Raw genomic sequence first — 16,042 nt, forward strand, 5'->3', positions numbered from 1 at the left:
ACTCTTCTAGTTCTCCCATGTAGATGTAGGTTCCCAAGGAACTGGGTCAACTTCTACTGCTTTCCCAGGCCATAGTAGAGAGCTGGGTCAGGAGTGGAGCAGCTGGGACTTGATTTGGTGTTCATATGAGATGCCATCACTACACGCAGTGGCTTTACCCCCTATGCCAGAGCACCAGACACTGAATTCAAATTTAATGGAGCTTTTTCTAGTACCCTTGTATTCCTAGGTGATAGAGTACATGTAATTTTGGTTTTGTAACTGTTCTCTGGGTTGGTTTTTGAAACACTGGATTTTAGATGATGTTACTAGCTTGGAAGAAGTAAACTTCTCGTATGATTTTATAGATTTTTTTTCTTTTTCTAACTTAGAGATAATATACATCTGCAATGTTCATCTTCTGAATGGTTTCTGGTGCTAGATAATTTTACATGTGTTGACTTATTACCTAAATTCTGTGTTTAACCTCATATTCAACATTTTATCTGGAAAGTTCCAAGCTAGAACTGCCCAAGGCAATGCTGAATGTCTCCAATGACAGCATAGAATGGTTCATATATGAATCCACACTGCAAATGTCTCCACAATCTATGCACAGACTGCAGTAATGATTTACAGCAGTAGAATACAATCTTCAAATTATCATTGGTACAAGTTTACCAAAATATTTCATAATTGTTGAAGAATGGCAATTTGATACTTTTAAAGTCTAGTCACTTCATGTTTCTGAGAAAAAAATTTCATCATTGACTAGAACATAACTGCAAACATCTTTATTATGGTAAAATGCTCATGAAACTTTGCCCTTTAACCTTATTTAACTGTGCAATCCAGTGGCATTAAGTACATCCCACTGTTGTACAACCACACCCACCACCCATTTCCAGAATGTTTTCTTCTTCCTGCATTGAATTCTGAGTCCATTAAACAAGAACTGCACTTTGCTCCCCTCCATCAGCCTCTGACCACCTTCTGAGAGGAGATTCTTAGAATACCTGTTCTTTGGTGGCTGAAGGATTTCACTTAGCATAATGTATTCAAGGTTCATGATAGAATTTCCTTCTTGTGTGGGACCACAAACAATTTCATCCTTTGTGCAGCCCACACTTTCTTTTTTTTTAAACTTTTATTTAATGAATATAAATTTCCAAAGTACAGCTTATGGATTACAATGGCTACCCCCCCCATAACTTCCCTCCCACCAGCAATCCTCCCCTTTCCAGCTCCCTCTCCCATTCCATTCACACTTTCTTTATAGCCCACACTTTATACAATTCTGTGGTTGTTGGGTTGCTTCTACATTTTGATTGTTGTAATAATGCTGTTAAGGGTTTTGTTGTGGAAATCACTATGTGAGTTCATGTATTCAATACTTTTTGGCATATATGTTGGAGTAGAGTAGCTGGATCACAGGAAATTTATAGTAAAAGGTGATTGCATGCATAGTTAGGCAATGTACAGATCAATGTGGATTTGTTAGAAAGTGCTTTGATCTCATGAATCAGTATTTTCTGGATCACACGAGGCAGTGGCAAGTGGGATCTATCTCACATTTCATCTTGAGGAGCCACTCACACATAAAGTACATTTGTATCAGCTCATACCAGTACACTATCCCTTTATGCATTATGATATTTCATGTATGCATGAGAGTCAATAAATCCAAGGATATGTCATAAATCCATATTATACTTTACCCAGACAACATATACTGGCTACTGTAATAAAAATGTGGCAACCAGTGCAATACCTCATTTAGAGAACTGCCTTTCATTGAATAATTTCACATCTATTGTTCTCCCCCTAATGGATTTCACGAAGGTAATTATACGCTTTTCATTACAGAGAAACACACAAGGACTGACTGTAGCATAGTTGTTGGACACAATAATATGAATACAGTAAATAATTGGGTCATCATTCAACATGAGTCTTGAGGCAGAGAAAATGCAGTCCAAAATGCCTATGACCATGAAAAAGCTCATGAGCACCAGAATGGTCTGGGTGGCCCTTTGCTCAGGGGAGGCTCTTGGAGAAAGGCTGGTGTCACGCAGGTGCTGGGACTTCCTCCTGTGCCTGCACAGCAGGATCACCATGTATCCACTGGAGAGGGCCATGATCCCTACTTGAACGACTTCTCTCAAGATTGCCAATGTGGAAAATGTTTGCATTAGAAAATAGCTCATAGCCCAAACAGAGCAGGATTTAGTGGCATACATTCGACTATGTGAGGTCCTATTGGTAGTGGCAGTGATGGAGATTATGAGGTGACTGCTGATGGACATAGAGAAGAGGCATAGGACAAAAAGAGAGCACAGGATGCGTTGTGAAAATGCCTGCTTGAAGTTTGCCAACCAGGAGCTCCTGGGGCTGAGGGTGATGGCCTGGAGGACACAGAACAGGCAGGATGTGTACAGGGAGAGGGCCCACAGCACCCGGTAGGAGAAGAAGACTGCTTTACATGTGACGTCATCCCAGGAACGCTGAGATCCAAACATGTCCATAGCCTGGCTCACCACAATCATCAGCATCACTAAGTGGATGAGGGCCAAGAGACCAATCGTCAAGTCAGTGGGCTTGGGTCTGTGATGGAGAAAGTAATTGAGGATGTGGAAGAGAAGAAGGAAGGCATTGGCTGAGACCCCAATGGAAATTTCAGTGTAATAAGTGAATTGAATCTCATTGCTTTCATAAATTTTACTATATTTATTCATATTATATTTGGAAAATGCTAATAGTGTGTGTCTGAGCAGAAAAAGAAGAATATTTCATCAAATTTGTTAGTCCATTCATCTGTTTCCTCCAGCACTCTTGTCATCCACAATATGGAGATGAACCCCAGGCATCTTTCTGCTCTTTAAACTGAAGCCCACATCACAGCCACAACCCTACCCCAGGCCACCTCTCCTTTCTTAGGCTTGGATCAGGTGTGTCACCACTTGGTTCCAAAGTGTATAAGCTTTGCTCTTCATGAAACATTATCATAGGGCCATGTGTATGGAGCAGCTGTTAAGTCAATACTTGGGATGCCTGCACCCAATATCACAGTGCCGAGGTTTGAGCTCTTCTCTATCCCTCCTTCCTAGAAATGTGCTCCCTAGGTGTAGTAAGCGATGGCTCACATGGTTGGGTTACCTCCAAACAGGTCAGAGACTAGATTGAGCCCCTGATTCCTAATATGTCCTGGCTTGCTCCCGGCCAGTGTGGACAAGTGAATGTGAGAGTCATGCTCTCTTCCCCACCCCCACCACTCTGCCTCTCATAGAAACATAATCATTTTAAAGGGCCAAATATAATGTAAATATCCTTATTATAGCTTTTTCAGGGGGCACAAGCAATGTCTTATTTGATTAGATCTGCATCATCTTGATAGAGTGTCAGGAACAAAGAAGAATCTACAACATTTTTTGAAATGGAATGAAAAAGACTGTAAAAATAACAATAACACATACATAGTCTGACCAGATTAGAATGCAAAGAATTCATTAATTTACATGCTGTTTTTGGTGTATTTATGCCATACCATGTATTCCTATCTAATGTATCCATGGAGCAAAGTTGTTCAGAGTGCACTCTGGTGTCTGCCTGCTGGGTTTATGTCCCTGGGCTGCCCTTCCCTCAAGTGTGACCTTCAGCCATCTGTGAGGCTGAGATTGCTTAGGTCCTCCACTGAGTATGCTCAGTCTGAGGTGTGCCCTGGATCTTTGTGCTACCTCGTGTGAAGAAAGATGAAGTGTACATACCAAATGTGGAAGTGGATCGGGAACGTAATCATATCCTAGAGATGTTAATCTCAGAAATGTTTCTTGTTATGCAGGTCCTCATAAATGTGATCTAGGGGTTTCCTGCAGTTCTTTAATGAATGATCAACTCTGTCTCTGCCTAGAAGAGAGAAGACAAAATAGAAGAAAAGCAGAATATTTTAACAATATTGGTTAGAGAACTCTGTGTAATTTTAAGTCTCTGGATCCCCAAGATAGGGACACTTCTTAACAAGTCGTTATTATCTTGTCAAAGCCCTGAGCAGAGTCTAGTTATCAAGTCTTAGGAAGATCTTCTCCTCATTACTCACACATGTAGAATGTGGGTATTGAATGGGACCCCAGTGGGAGCAGTTTCAGAGTCATTGTATTTTAAGAGCATCCATTAAATCTAGAAATACAGCTTCTGTATGCTCCAGCTTTCTGGCAACTTGGGGTAAATCTAAGACACATGAAAACATTCTATCAAAGAGTTACTTAAACCCCCATGTGTGTTGTAGCACTGGTCACAATGTCCAACAGATGGAATCTTTCAAGATGAGCATTGTCAAATGAATGTATTAAGAAAGTGTAATATACTCACACAGTATTATATTTACGACAGAAAACAATGAAATCCTGTTAATTTCAAAAATGCATGGAACTGGGAGACATCGTGTTAAGTGACATAAAGCCTGGTAGAGAATGATGAACAGCCTTTATGGGTCATATATGATCGCTAGTAAATGGCTGTAAATGGAATTCTTCTCTTTACAGATGGCATATGCCTAGTTTTTGTACTTATCTACTATGAGTAATATATAAACATATAACTTTTTTAAAGTATTATTTTAAATAGATGCCCATTAGCAGTTCATAAAAAACTTTTTAAATGGCCCTGCAGGCCGGCACCGTGGTGCACTAGGTTACACCTCCACCCATGGCGCTAGCATCCCATATGGATCTGTCCGGATTGTTCCTATTACAGTCCAGCTCTCTGCTGTGTCCTGGGGAGGCAGTGGAGGATGGCCCAAGTGCTTGGGCCCCTGCACCTGTGTGGGAGACTGGGAGGAAGCACCTGACTCCTGGCTTTGGAAAAGCACAGCTCTGGCCATTGCTGCCATCTGGGGAGTGAACATGGGGAAGGAAGACCTTTGTCTCTGTCTCTCTCTAACTCTGTTAAATTCAATAAATAGAAATTATTAAAAACAGCTCAGAAATTACATTTCTGTGAAATATAGCTTTAATTTAATTCAGTTTAATTAGACTTTTATGACTTGAGCACATAGTGAACTCATCTCACTGGGGAGCTTGCTCTACATATCTGGGAATCAAGAGTGTTTGACTCTAATTCCAGTGTTGCTTAAGACAGAGCAGTGCCACAAACACCAGTGTTCTAGGAGGAGCAGGAGTGTACACAGCCCAGCAGTGTGAAGGAATAGGTAGAAACACAGCTTCCGTGAGTCCTTGGTTTAAGACCACTGATGCTCTTTGCTGATGGTGAAAGTCCACAGCAGGACAAGAGGAAATGGAACTCCTTCTCCAGGGTGTGGAGCAAGGACAGTGACACAGTTGATGGCACCACAGTGACAGCTGTGCTTTCCTCCAGGAGTGCTGGCACAGACATGGAAAGCACTTCTCACCAGAGGTGTCTACACGATGAACCATACACCCTCTATCAGCAAACCCCACATCTAATACATATGGCTGTACTGTATGTAAATGTTATGTGGGGTTTGAAGTAATATCATCACTGAAGCATCACTCTGGTGAGTAGGAACCTTCAAAACACAGCTAAGTTCAATGCTCAGAGCGAGTCCTCTCCCAGCTCTGCCTCTTCACATGCACACCTGAACAGCACAGTGGGCTCTAGAGAATGAGGACACAGGACAGCGCTCTCTGCCACCAGCAGGGTAATCTAGGATATACCTGCCAGCATGTCTCCTAGGGATGTTGGTGCAGAGACAGGACCTGGGTGGAGATGCTGGGACATGGTGTGATGCCTGTCCATCACGTGTCAGTACTCGCTCAGCCTCCCATGCATGAAGGGGCAGCCTTCAGTGTGTGCTTCCCACAGAGCTGCACTCCACCATCATGAGTGGTGCTCCTCGCTACGGTCACCTTCTGTGTGTGACAGTGAGACTGCATGAGAGGGGACCAGGAGGCGAGACTGTCCATGCTCCATGCAGGTGGGTGTGGGACTGGGTGGTAGCACAGCCCACTGTCTCTCACAGAGCATTTCCAGCTGGGAAACTCTGAGGAGCCCTGGGGAGAGTGGCTGGCAGAGCCAAGAGGATGATCTCATCCCCACATAGTCCTGGGTGCTGTGTACAGAGATGCTGGGAAATGCAGGAACCCTGGGATGTGAGGGAGAAACACATGGAGAACACTTGGGCAAGGTAAGGCAGCTATTTTAATATAAATGGAGGTGAGAATTAACCACTGTTTTTGTAGCTGAAAGGGTTGTGGAACACAGCTCAGGTTGGCACATATAGGCAGAACATTTACAATGCCCATATTATTAATCTATCTTGAGAAAGCTTAGGCAAAGGAAAGGATCATGTGAAAGTGCAAAGAAAGCACCCCAGGAGCTCAGCACAGACGCTGTGCTGTCCTTACCAGAACCAGAGCCCTGCAGCCACCTGCTGCCTTCTGCCCCTGTGTTGGAGCGAGAGCTCTGAGCACCTTTCTGGCTGGATGGCAGTGGCTCTCCTTCATCTGCACTCACCCTCTGTCTGACATGGTGTCAGGTTTTCCTGAACATGGGAAGTGCATGAGAAGCTGTCCTTTGAGAGAAATCTGAAACCTAAGCCAAGACCTGGGCAGGATCAGGTTCAAGTCCCCAGCATGTTTGTGCTTTTGGAATGAGATCAGTCTCCTCCATCTTAAAGAATTGGGAGGGGGGCTGCAAAAACAGACTGCAGAGAAAGACTGAGGGACGCAGATCCCAAATCCTCTGCAGCTCTTTGAATTTGCCCTATTTCCTGTTTTGAGCTGAGAGGTGGAAGCATCCATCTCCTTCCCTTGCCTTTAAAGTTTCCTGGAATTGCAATGCCTTGTCCAGCACTGTCCTCGCACTGGGAGAGCACAGGCTGCAGGTTGTCATCCTGCACTCATAGAATCTGTAATTAGAACTGGACAAAGAAACTTTCCTGACAAGATACTGGTGATACTGGTGTATATCTCACAGGGATGTGAGGTTACTCTCAATTCCTCATCAGGATGCAAAAGTTGCTTTTTAATCATCAGAAACTGCAGCAATCACTTAGGCATAAGAGTTCCACTTGATTCATGAACTTGAGAAGGGCACATCTCATTACATAAAATAAAACAGTTGTTAACACCAGTTCCCAGGTCATGTGGATGAGCCTTAGTTACACTTCAGTTTAAGCTCACTAGGTGCATAATATATAGCATGAGTCAGCAAGTGCAAAAAAAAGCGATTATAGTAAGAAACACGAACAGATACCTAAAACTAACTAGGTTCTGTGAAAAATCATTTATTTGTAGGTACCTGGACATCCAAGGGCTGAATGACCTGAGAAGCAGACATCCTAAGTGCATTGCACATGGACCCTCCTCTTGGCTGAATAGAGCTGATGGCCCCAGTGAAGTTCCCACCTCCCTCACCACTGCCCAGTTCCCCCATCAGTCCCCATCTGAATCCCCAGCACCCCTTGTTCCCAGGTGTGGAGTAAAGAGCCACTCACCAGGCAGACATGTGCAGGGGATTCTGTGCACCTGAGAGGAACCTGCAGTTTTAAGGGAAGGATTCTGAGCTCTTCTCTCTGCAGGCTGTCATTTTCTCATCTGCCCAGAGGTGATGGATCCTACTGGGGAGCTGAGAACATGGAGTCCCCAGTGCAATACGTCACCTGTGTCCTCATGTCCTTTATTCCCTCCTGCACAAGAGGAGCCTGGGGAGAGCTGAGTTCAGAACTTCTTCTGAGTCCTGACACTAGAATGTCAGAAGGTACCAATCCTGTTGATGACATCAAGTTCTCTCTTGTGGTTCTGAGAGCAGCTTAGTGCCTACCCCCTCCAAACTGCAGCACCCTGGCCTCTTGTGAGACCACAGTGGCACCGAGGTGCTCTCCACCCATTGTGTGACGGCACCCTGTACCCAGGGCCACCCTCACCTTGTTCTCCTGTCTCCTCACCTTTTTTGGGTCTGTAATTCCAGTATCACAGGCTCTCAGCTTCAAAATTCAAACTGTGACTCTAATTTTGAACATATATTTAATAAAGTTGACAGTATTATTTTCATAAAGAAATGGAAATGCCAAGGGAACCATATTAACATTCAAGAATGGAACACTGTAACAGGTCCAAAATCTGACACTTGGGGTGGTGCCCCTAAGAGGACAGGACGCCAGAGCTGAAAGCTTTGAGCACCTGCAGTTTCTTTTTTCCTTTCTGCTCTCTGCTTTGGAATTAAGACCCATGTCTAGCCCACACTCAAGGGGGAAGGTGTTAAATGCCCCCTCCTTGCTGGGGCTCTTTCTGCATGCATGATTTTGTCTTCTTCCCCCTAACTTATTTATGTGCACACTTTTATTTTTCTTCTTACATCAGTACGTGCTCATATATCCACCTTACGATGTCATTATCTTTATTACTCCAATGGTTTCCTACCTTGGCTTTTGTGAGTTCTTTCACCTATGTTCCTGGGCCTTTGTCAGGCATCCATATATTTTGTCTGCAGATCACTTTCTTTCTAATGTAAGATGTCCAGGCTCCTGTTTTGTTTACCTGGTTAGTCCTAGAGTCAGCAATTTCTGCCACAAGTCAGGTTTCTTTTCCATCGTGATTAGCAGGGTTTGCATCATTTTTGGTGCTTGAATAAAATGAGAACGTGCAGTCCTTATTCAAACAGAGAACAAGTGGAAGTGGTGTTTAAAACATTAGATGCAGACTTGCTATGGTGCTTTTTTCTTTGCTCTTTAATACTACTTTAGATAATGAAATATTAATCTTTATTAACATGAAATTTCACAGGTATCATGTCAATTTTAAATAAAATGTAAGAACATTGAGCTTGGATGTGGAATCCACAATTATACAAATCATAGTTTGTGTTCTGCACTGAATATGGATTTTATTCATGCCAGTAAAGTTAAGTGCTGCAAAAATAAAACCAATTCAATTGTGTCTACTACACCTTGATACACAGGCACACCACCAGCAACCCCTGCCCTTGGCTTATTGTTGGCAACAAAGACTGAAAGGAAATTTTAAATGATAGATTACCCTGGCTTTCCCTTTCCTTCCATGTCATTAGCATGAAAATTTGGGTCACGTGGTAATGGAATAGGTGTTAGAAAGAAAGGTGGGCCGGCGCTGTGGCTCACTAGGCTAATCCTCCCACTTGCGGTGCAGACACACCGGGTTCAGGTCCCAGTCGAGGCGCCGGCTTCTGTCCCGGTTGCCCCTCTTCCAGGCCAGCTCTCTGCTGTGGCCAGGGAGTGCAGTGGAGGTTGGCCCAAGTCCTTGCACCCTGCACCCCATGGGAGACCAGAATAAGTACCTGGCTCCTGCCATCGGATCAACGCTGTGCGCTGGCTGCAGCGTTCTGGCTGCGGTGGCCATTGGAGGGTGAACCAATGGCAAAGGTAGACCTTTCTCTTTGTCTCTCTCTCTCACTGTCCACTCTGCCTGTCAAAAAAAAAAGGATAGGGTTTCTTGGTCACAGGCATTTCTTAGGCTGTGTTGCCTTCCTTCTGCATTTGAACCAGGTTCTGGTGTGAGCAGGCCCCAAGAGTGTCTTGGCTTTCCATGCCTAAAATACTCTCATGGGCTTTACAGCTGGATCCGCATGCCTTAAGGGCTGATTCTTAGCCCAGAGTGCTGTTTAGGACATCTGCCATTTTATGGGTCTGCTGTGTATCTCACTTCCCATGTTGGATTGTTCTCTCCCTTTTTTATTCTATCAGCTCATATTTGCAGACACTATTCCTGTTTATGGGATCCCTTTGGTTCTAAGTCCTATAATTATGATCAATTGTGAATAGGAATTCATCACTGGTACTAGTGAGATGGCATTGGTACATGCCACCTTGATGGGATTGAATTGGAATCCCCTGGTATGTTTGTAACTCTACCGTTTGAGGTAAGTCAGCTTGAGCATGTACCAAATTGCACATCTCTTCCCTCTCTTATTCCCACTCTTATATTTAACAGCGATCACTTTTCAGTTAAGTTTCAGCACTTAAGGATAATTGTGTATTGATTACAGTATTCAACCAAAAGTATTAAGTAGAACAAACAAAAAAATATATACTAAGAGGGATAACATATTAAGTTGTTCATCAACACTCACAGCGAGGGCTGATCAAGTCACCGTTTCTCATAGTGTTCATTTCACTTTAACAGGTTTCCTTTTTGGTGCTCAGTTAGTTGTCATGGAGAACATATGATATTTGTCCCTTTGGGACTGGCTTATTTCACTCAGCATGATGTTTTCCAAATTCCTGCATCTTGTTGCAAATGACCGGGTTTCATTGTTTTTGACTGCTCCATAGTATTCGATAGAGTACATGTCCTATAATTTCTTTATCCAGTCTATTGTTGATGGGGATTTGGGTTTGTTCCAGGTCTTGGCCATTTTGAATTGAGCTGCAATAAACATTAATGTGCAAACAGCTTTTTTTGTTTGCCAATTTAATTCCCTTTGGGTAAATTCCAAGGAGTGGGATGGCTGGGTTGAATGGTAGGGTTATATTCAGGTTTCTGAGGAATCTCCAGACTGACTTCCATAGTGGCTTGACCAGTTTGCATTCCCACCAACAGTGGGTTAGTGTCCCTTTTTCCCCACATTCTCGCCAACATCTGTTGTTGGTAGATTTCTGAATGTGAGCCATTCTAACCGGGGTGAGGTGAAACCTCATTATGGTTTGATTTACATTTCCCTGATTGCTAGTGATCTTGAACCTTTTTTCACATGCCTGTTGGCCATTTGGATTTCCTCTTTTGAAAAAATGTCTATTGAGTTCATTGGCCCATCTCTTAAGTGGGTTGTTTGTTTTGATGTTGTGGAGTTTCTTGATTTCTTTGTAGATTCTTTTATAAACCTTGTATCAGTTGCATAGTTTGCAAATATATTTTCCCATTCTGTTTGTTGCCTATTCACTCTCCTGACTGTTTCTTTTGCAGTACAGAAACTTCTCAATTTGATGCTCATCCAGCTCTGCAAAAGATGCTTGAAGATGTGTTACACACAGAAACATAGAAACACGGTCATCAATGTGAAAGAAGGTAAAGGAAGGAAACCTCACAGCAAAAGATCACAGGGAATTCAAAGCATATATTAGAACTTATCTTTGGCAAATGGCAGGGCAAAGTTACCACTTATCATTAGTCACATTGAACATTAATGGCCTGAACTGTCCAGTTAAAAGACATCGATTGGCTGATTGGCTTAAGAAACAAAACCCATCTATTTGCTGCTTACAAGAATCACATCTTTCCAACAAAGATCTATACAGACTGAAAGTGAAAGGCTGGAAAAAGATATACCATGCCAACAGAAATGAAAAAGAGGGGGCGTAGCCACCTTCATATCAGGCAACATAAACTTTAATGCAAAAACTGTTAAGAGAGACAAAGAGGGGCACTATATAATGAATAAGGGATCAATTCAACAGGAAGATATAACAATTATCAAATTATATGCACCTAACTACAGGGCACCGGTTTATCTAAAAGATTTGTTAAGGGACATAAAGGGAGACTTAGACCCCAAAACTATAGTACTGGGGGACTTCAATACTCCACTCTCAGAAATAGACAGATCAACAGGACAGAAGATCAACAAGGATACAGTAGATTTAAACGACACTATAGCCCAAATGGATCTAACAGATCTCTACAGAACTTTCAATCCTACAGCTAAAGATTTTACATTCTTCTCAGCAGTACATGGAACCTTCTTTGGGATTGACCACATACTAGGCCATAAAGCAAGTCTCAGCAAATTCAAAAGAATTAGAATCATACCATGCAGCTTCTCAGACCATAAAGGAATGAAGTTGGAAATTGGCAACTCAGGAATCCCTAGAGCATACGCAAACACATGGAGATTGAACAACATGCACCTGAATGAACAATGGGTCATAGAAGAAATCAAAAGAGAAATCAAAAATTTTCTGGAAGTAAATGAGGATAACAGGAAAACATACCAAAACTTAGGGATACAGCAAAAGCAGTGTTAAGAGGAAAGTTTATATCAATAGGTGCCTACATCAAGAAATTGGAAAGGCACCAAATAGATGAGCTTTCAATTCACCTCAAGGATTTAGAAAATCTACAGCAAACCAGACCCAAAACTAGTAGGGGAAGAGAAATAATTAAAATCAGAGAAGAAATCAACAGGATTGAATCCCCCCCCCCAAAAAAAACATTACATAAAATCAGCCAAACGAGGAGCTGGTTTTTTGAAAAAATAAAAAAAAATTGACACCCCATTGGCCCAACTAACTAAAAAAAGAAGAGAAAAAACCCAAATCAATCAAATCAGAGATGAAAAAGGAAACGTAACAACAGACACCACAGAAATAAAAAGAATCATCAGAAATTACTACAGGGACTTGTATGCCAGAAAACAGGGAAATCTATCAGAAATGGATAGATTCCTGGACACAGGCAACCTGCCTAAATTGAACCAGGAAGACATCGAAAACCTAAATAGACCCATAACTGAGACAGAAATTGAAACAGTAATAAAGGCCCTCCCAACAAAGAAAAGCCCAGGTCCAGATGGATTCACTGCTGAATTCTACCAGACATTGAAATAAGAAATAACTCCAATTCTTCTCAAACTATTCAGAACAATCTAAATAGAGGGAATCCTCCCAAATTCTTCCTATGAAGCCAGCATCACCTTAATTCCTAAGCTGCAAAAAGATCGCAATCTTGTACAACAAAAACAAAGCTGGAGCCATGACAATATCAGATTTCAGGACATACTATAGGGCAGTTGTTATCAAAACAGCATGGTACTGGTACAGAAACAGATGGATAGACCAATGGAACAGAATTGAAACACCAGAAATCAACCCAAACATGTACAGCCAACTCATATTTGATCAAGTGTCCAAAACCAGTCCCTGGAGTAAGGACAGTCTATTCAATAAATGGTGCTGGGAAAATTGGATTTCCACATGCAGAACCATGAAGCAAGACCCCTACCATTCACCTTACAGAAAAATTCACTCAACATGGATTAAAGACTTAAATCTACGACCTGACACCATCAAATTATTAGAGAGCATTGGAAAAACCCTGCAAGATATAGATATTGGCAATTACTTCTTGGAAAACACCCCAGAAGCACAGGCAGTCAAAGCCAAAATTAACATTTGGGATTGCGTATAAACTATAATTTATTGGAAAGTTGGCCATTTCTTCCATTTAATTTTTTTTTGACAGGCAGAGTGGACAGGGAGAGAGAGAGACAGAAAGAAAGGTCTTCCTTTGCCGTTGGTTCACCCTCCAATGGCTGCCCCAGCCGGCACACTGCGGCCGGCACACCACGCTGATCTGATGGCAGGAGCCAGGTACTTATTCTGGTCTCCCATGGGGTGCAGGGCGCAAGGACTTGGGCCATCCTCCACTGCACTCCCTGGCCGCAGCAGAGAGCTGGCCTGGAAGAGAGGCAACCGGGACAGAAATTGGCGCCCCGACCAGGACTAGAACCTGGTGTGCCTGCACCACAAGGCGGAGGATTTGCCTACTGAGCCGTGGTGTCGGTCTCTTCCATTTAATTTTCTTTCTTTTTTTCTTTTATTTTTTTAATGAATATAAATATCCAAAGTACAGCTTATGGATTACAATAGCTTCTGCCCCCATAACTTCCCTCCCACCCACAACACTCCCCTCTCCCTCTCCCTCTCCCCTTCGATTCACATCAAGATTAATATTCAATTATCTTTATATACAGAATATCAATTTAGCATATATTAAGTAAAGATTTCCACAGTTTACACCCACACAGAAACACAAAGTGTAAAATACTATTTGTGTACTAGTTATAGCATTAATTAAACACCTAAGAGTAATTGTGTATTAATTACAGAGTTCAACCAATAGTTTTAAGTAGAACAAAAAAAATACTAAAAGGGCAAAGGATTAAGTCTTTTTTTTCTTTTTTTGTTTGTTATGTAGTTGTTTTTTTTTTAAATTTAATAAATGTGAATTTACAAAGTGCAACTTGTGTATTGTTGTGGCTTCCCCCCCAAACCTCCCTCCCTCCCGTGGCCCTCCCCTCTCCCACTCTCTCTCCCATCCTGCCCTTCATCGAGTTTCATTTTCAATTACCTTCATATACTGAAGATCAACTTAGTATATACTAAGCAGGGATTTCAACAGGCTGCACTCACACAACTGCACAAGGTATAGTGTATTTTTCGTCTAGTAGTGGTGTTTTTAGGTTTCATACTAAAAGACATTAAAGACAGAGATCCTACATGGGGAGCATTTACCCAGTGACTCCCATTGTTGATTTAACAATTGGCACTCTTATTTATGACATCAGCAATCTCCTGAGACTCTTGCTATGAGCTGTCTAGGCTATGGAAACCCCTTGAGTTCACCGACTCTGAACTTGTTTAGTCAAGGCCGTATCACAGTGGAGGTTCCTTCCTTCCTTCAGAGAAAGGTGCCTCTCTCCATGATGGCCTGTTCCTTCTGCTGGGGTCTTGTTCACCAGGATCTTTCATTTAGATTGTTTTTTGCCACCGCGTCATGGCTTTCCATGCCTGTGAGACTCTCATGGACCTTTTAGCCAGATCCGAATGTTCCAAGGGTTGATTCTGAGGCAGGAGTGCTGCCATTCTATGAGTCTGCTGTGTGTCCTGTTTCCCCCACAGGATCATTTTCTCCCTTTTAATTCTATCCTTCATTATTTTCTTACACTGTTCTTATTTGTGAAATCTCATCGACACATACCCTATCTTTTTGATCGGTTGTGTGTTTATACTTATCACTTTACCAAGTGCACTGGCTTTGGTACCTGCCTCCTTGGTAAGATTGAGTTGAAATCCCCTGGCACATTTCTAGTTCCACCATTGGAGGTTAGTCAGGGTGAGCATGTGCCAACCTATATATCTCCTCCCTCTCTTATTCCCACTCCTATGTTTAACAGAGATCACTTTTCTGTTAATTTTAAATGCCTAAGAATGATTGTGCATTGATTACAGAGTTCAACCAGTGGTCTTATGTAGAACAAACAGAGCAACAACAACAACAGTAAAAGGAAAAAAAAATAGTAACTTGTTCCTCAACAGTCTAGAAAAGGGCTGATCATGTCGTTGTCTCTCATAGTGTCCATTTCACTTCAATGGGTGTCATTTTAGATGCTCATTTAATTGCCATTGATCAGGGAGAACATATGATATTTGTCCCTTTTGGACTGGCTTATTTCACTCAGCATGATGTGTTCCAGATTCCTCCACTTTGTTGTAAATGCCCGGATTTCATTGTTTTTACTGTTGTATAGTGTTCCATAGAGTACATATCCCGTAGTTTCTTTATCCAGTCATCCGTTGATGGACATTTAGGTTGATTCCATGTCTTAGCTATTGTGAATTGAGCTGCAACAAATATTGAGGTGCAAATGGCTCTTTTTTTCTCCCCTTTAATTCCATTTGGGTAAATTTCAAGGAGTGGGATTGCTGGGTCCTGTGGTAGTGCTATATTCAGGTTTCTAAGGACTGTCCAAACCGTCTTCCATAGTGGCTTTACCAGTTTGCATTCCCACCAACAGTGGGTTAATGTCCCTTTATCCCCACATCCTTGCCAGCATCTGTTGTTGGTTGATTTCTGTATGTAAGCCAATCTAACCGGAGTGAGTTGAAACCTCATTGTGGTTTTGATCTGCATTTCCCTGATGGCTAGGGATCCTGAGCATTTTTTCATGTGCTTGTTGGCCATTTGTATTTCCTCTTTTGAAAAATGTCTGTTAAGGTCCTTGGCCCATTTTTTATTGGGTTGTTTGTTTTGATTCTGTAGTGTTTTTTGATCATTTTATAGATTCTAGTTGTTAATCCTTTATCTGTTGTGTAATTTGCGAATAACGTCTTCCATTCTGTTGGTTGCCTCTTCACTTTCCTGACTGTTTCCTTTGCTGTTAAGAAGCTCTTCAATTTGAGGTAATCCCATTTATTTATTTAATCTTTGATTACCTGTGCCTCTGGGGTCTTCTCCAGGAATACTTTGCCTGTTCCAATATCTTGAAGGGTTTCCCCTATGCTCTCAATTAGTTTCATGGTGTCGTGGAACATCTCTAATTCTTGTTCCATGTTAAG

At 42.1% G+C, this 16,042-nt stretch overlaps 1 pseudogene; it reads right to left on the reverse strand.

Moving 5' to 3' along the window:
* Positions 1-1,219: 1,219 nt before the first annotated feature.
* Positions 1,220-14,213, reverse strand: LOC138848047 (vomeronasal type-1 receptor 48-like; annotated as a pseudogene).
* Positions 14,214-16,042: the final 1,829 nt, after the last annotated feature.

Source organism: Oryctolagus cuniculus, unplaced genomic scaffold, assembly GCF_964237555.1.
Source record: "Oryctolagus cuniculus unplaced genomic scaffold, mOryCun1.1 SCAFFOLD_85, whole genome shotgun sequence".
NCBI lineage: Eukaryota > Metazoa > Chordata > Mammalia > Lagomorpha > Leporidae > Oryctolagus > Oryctolagus cuniculus.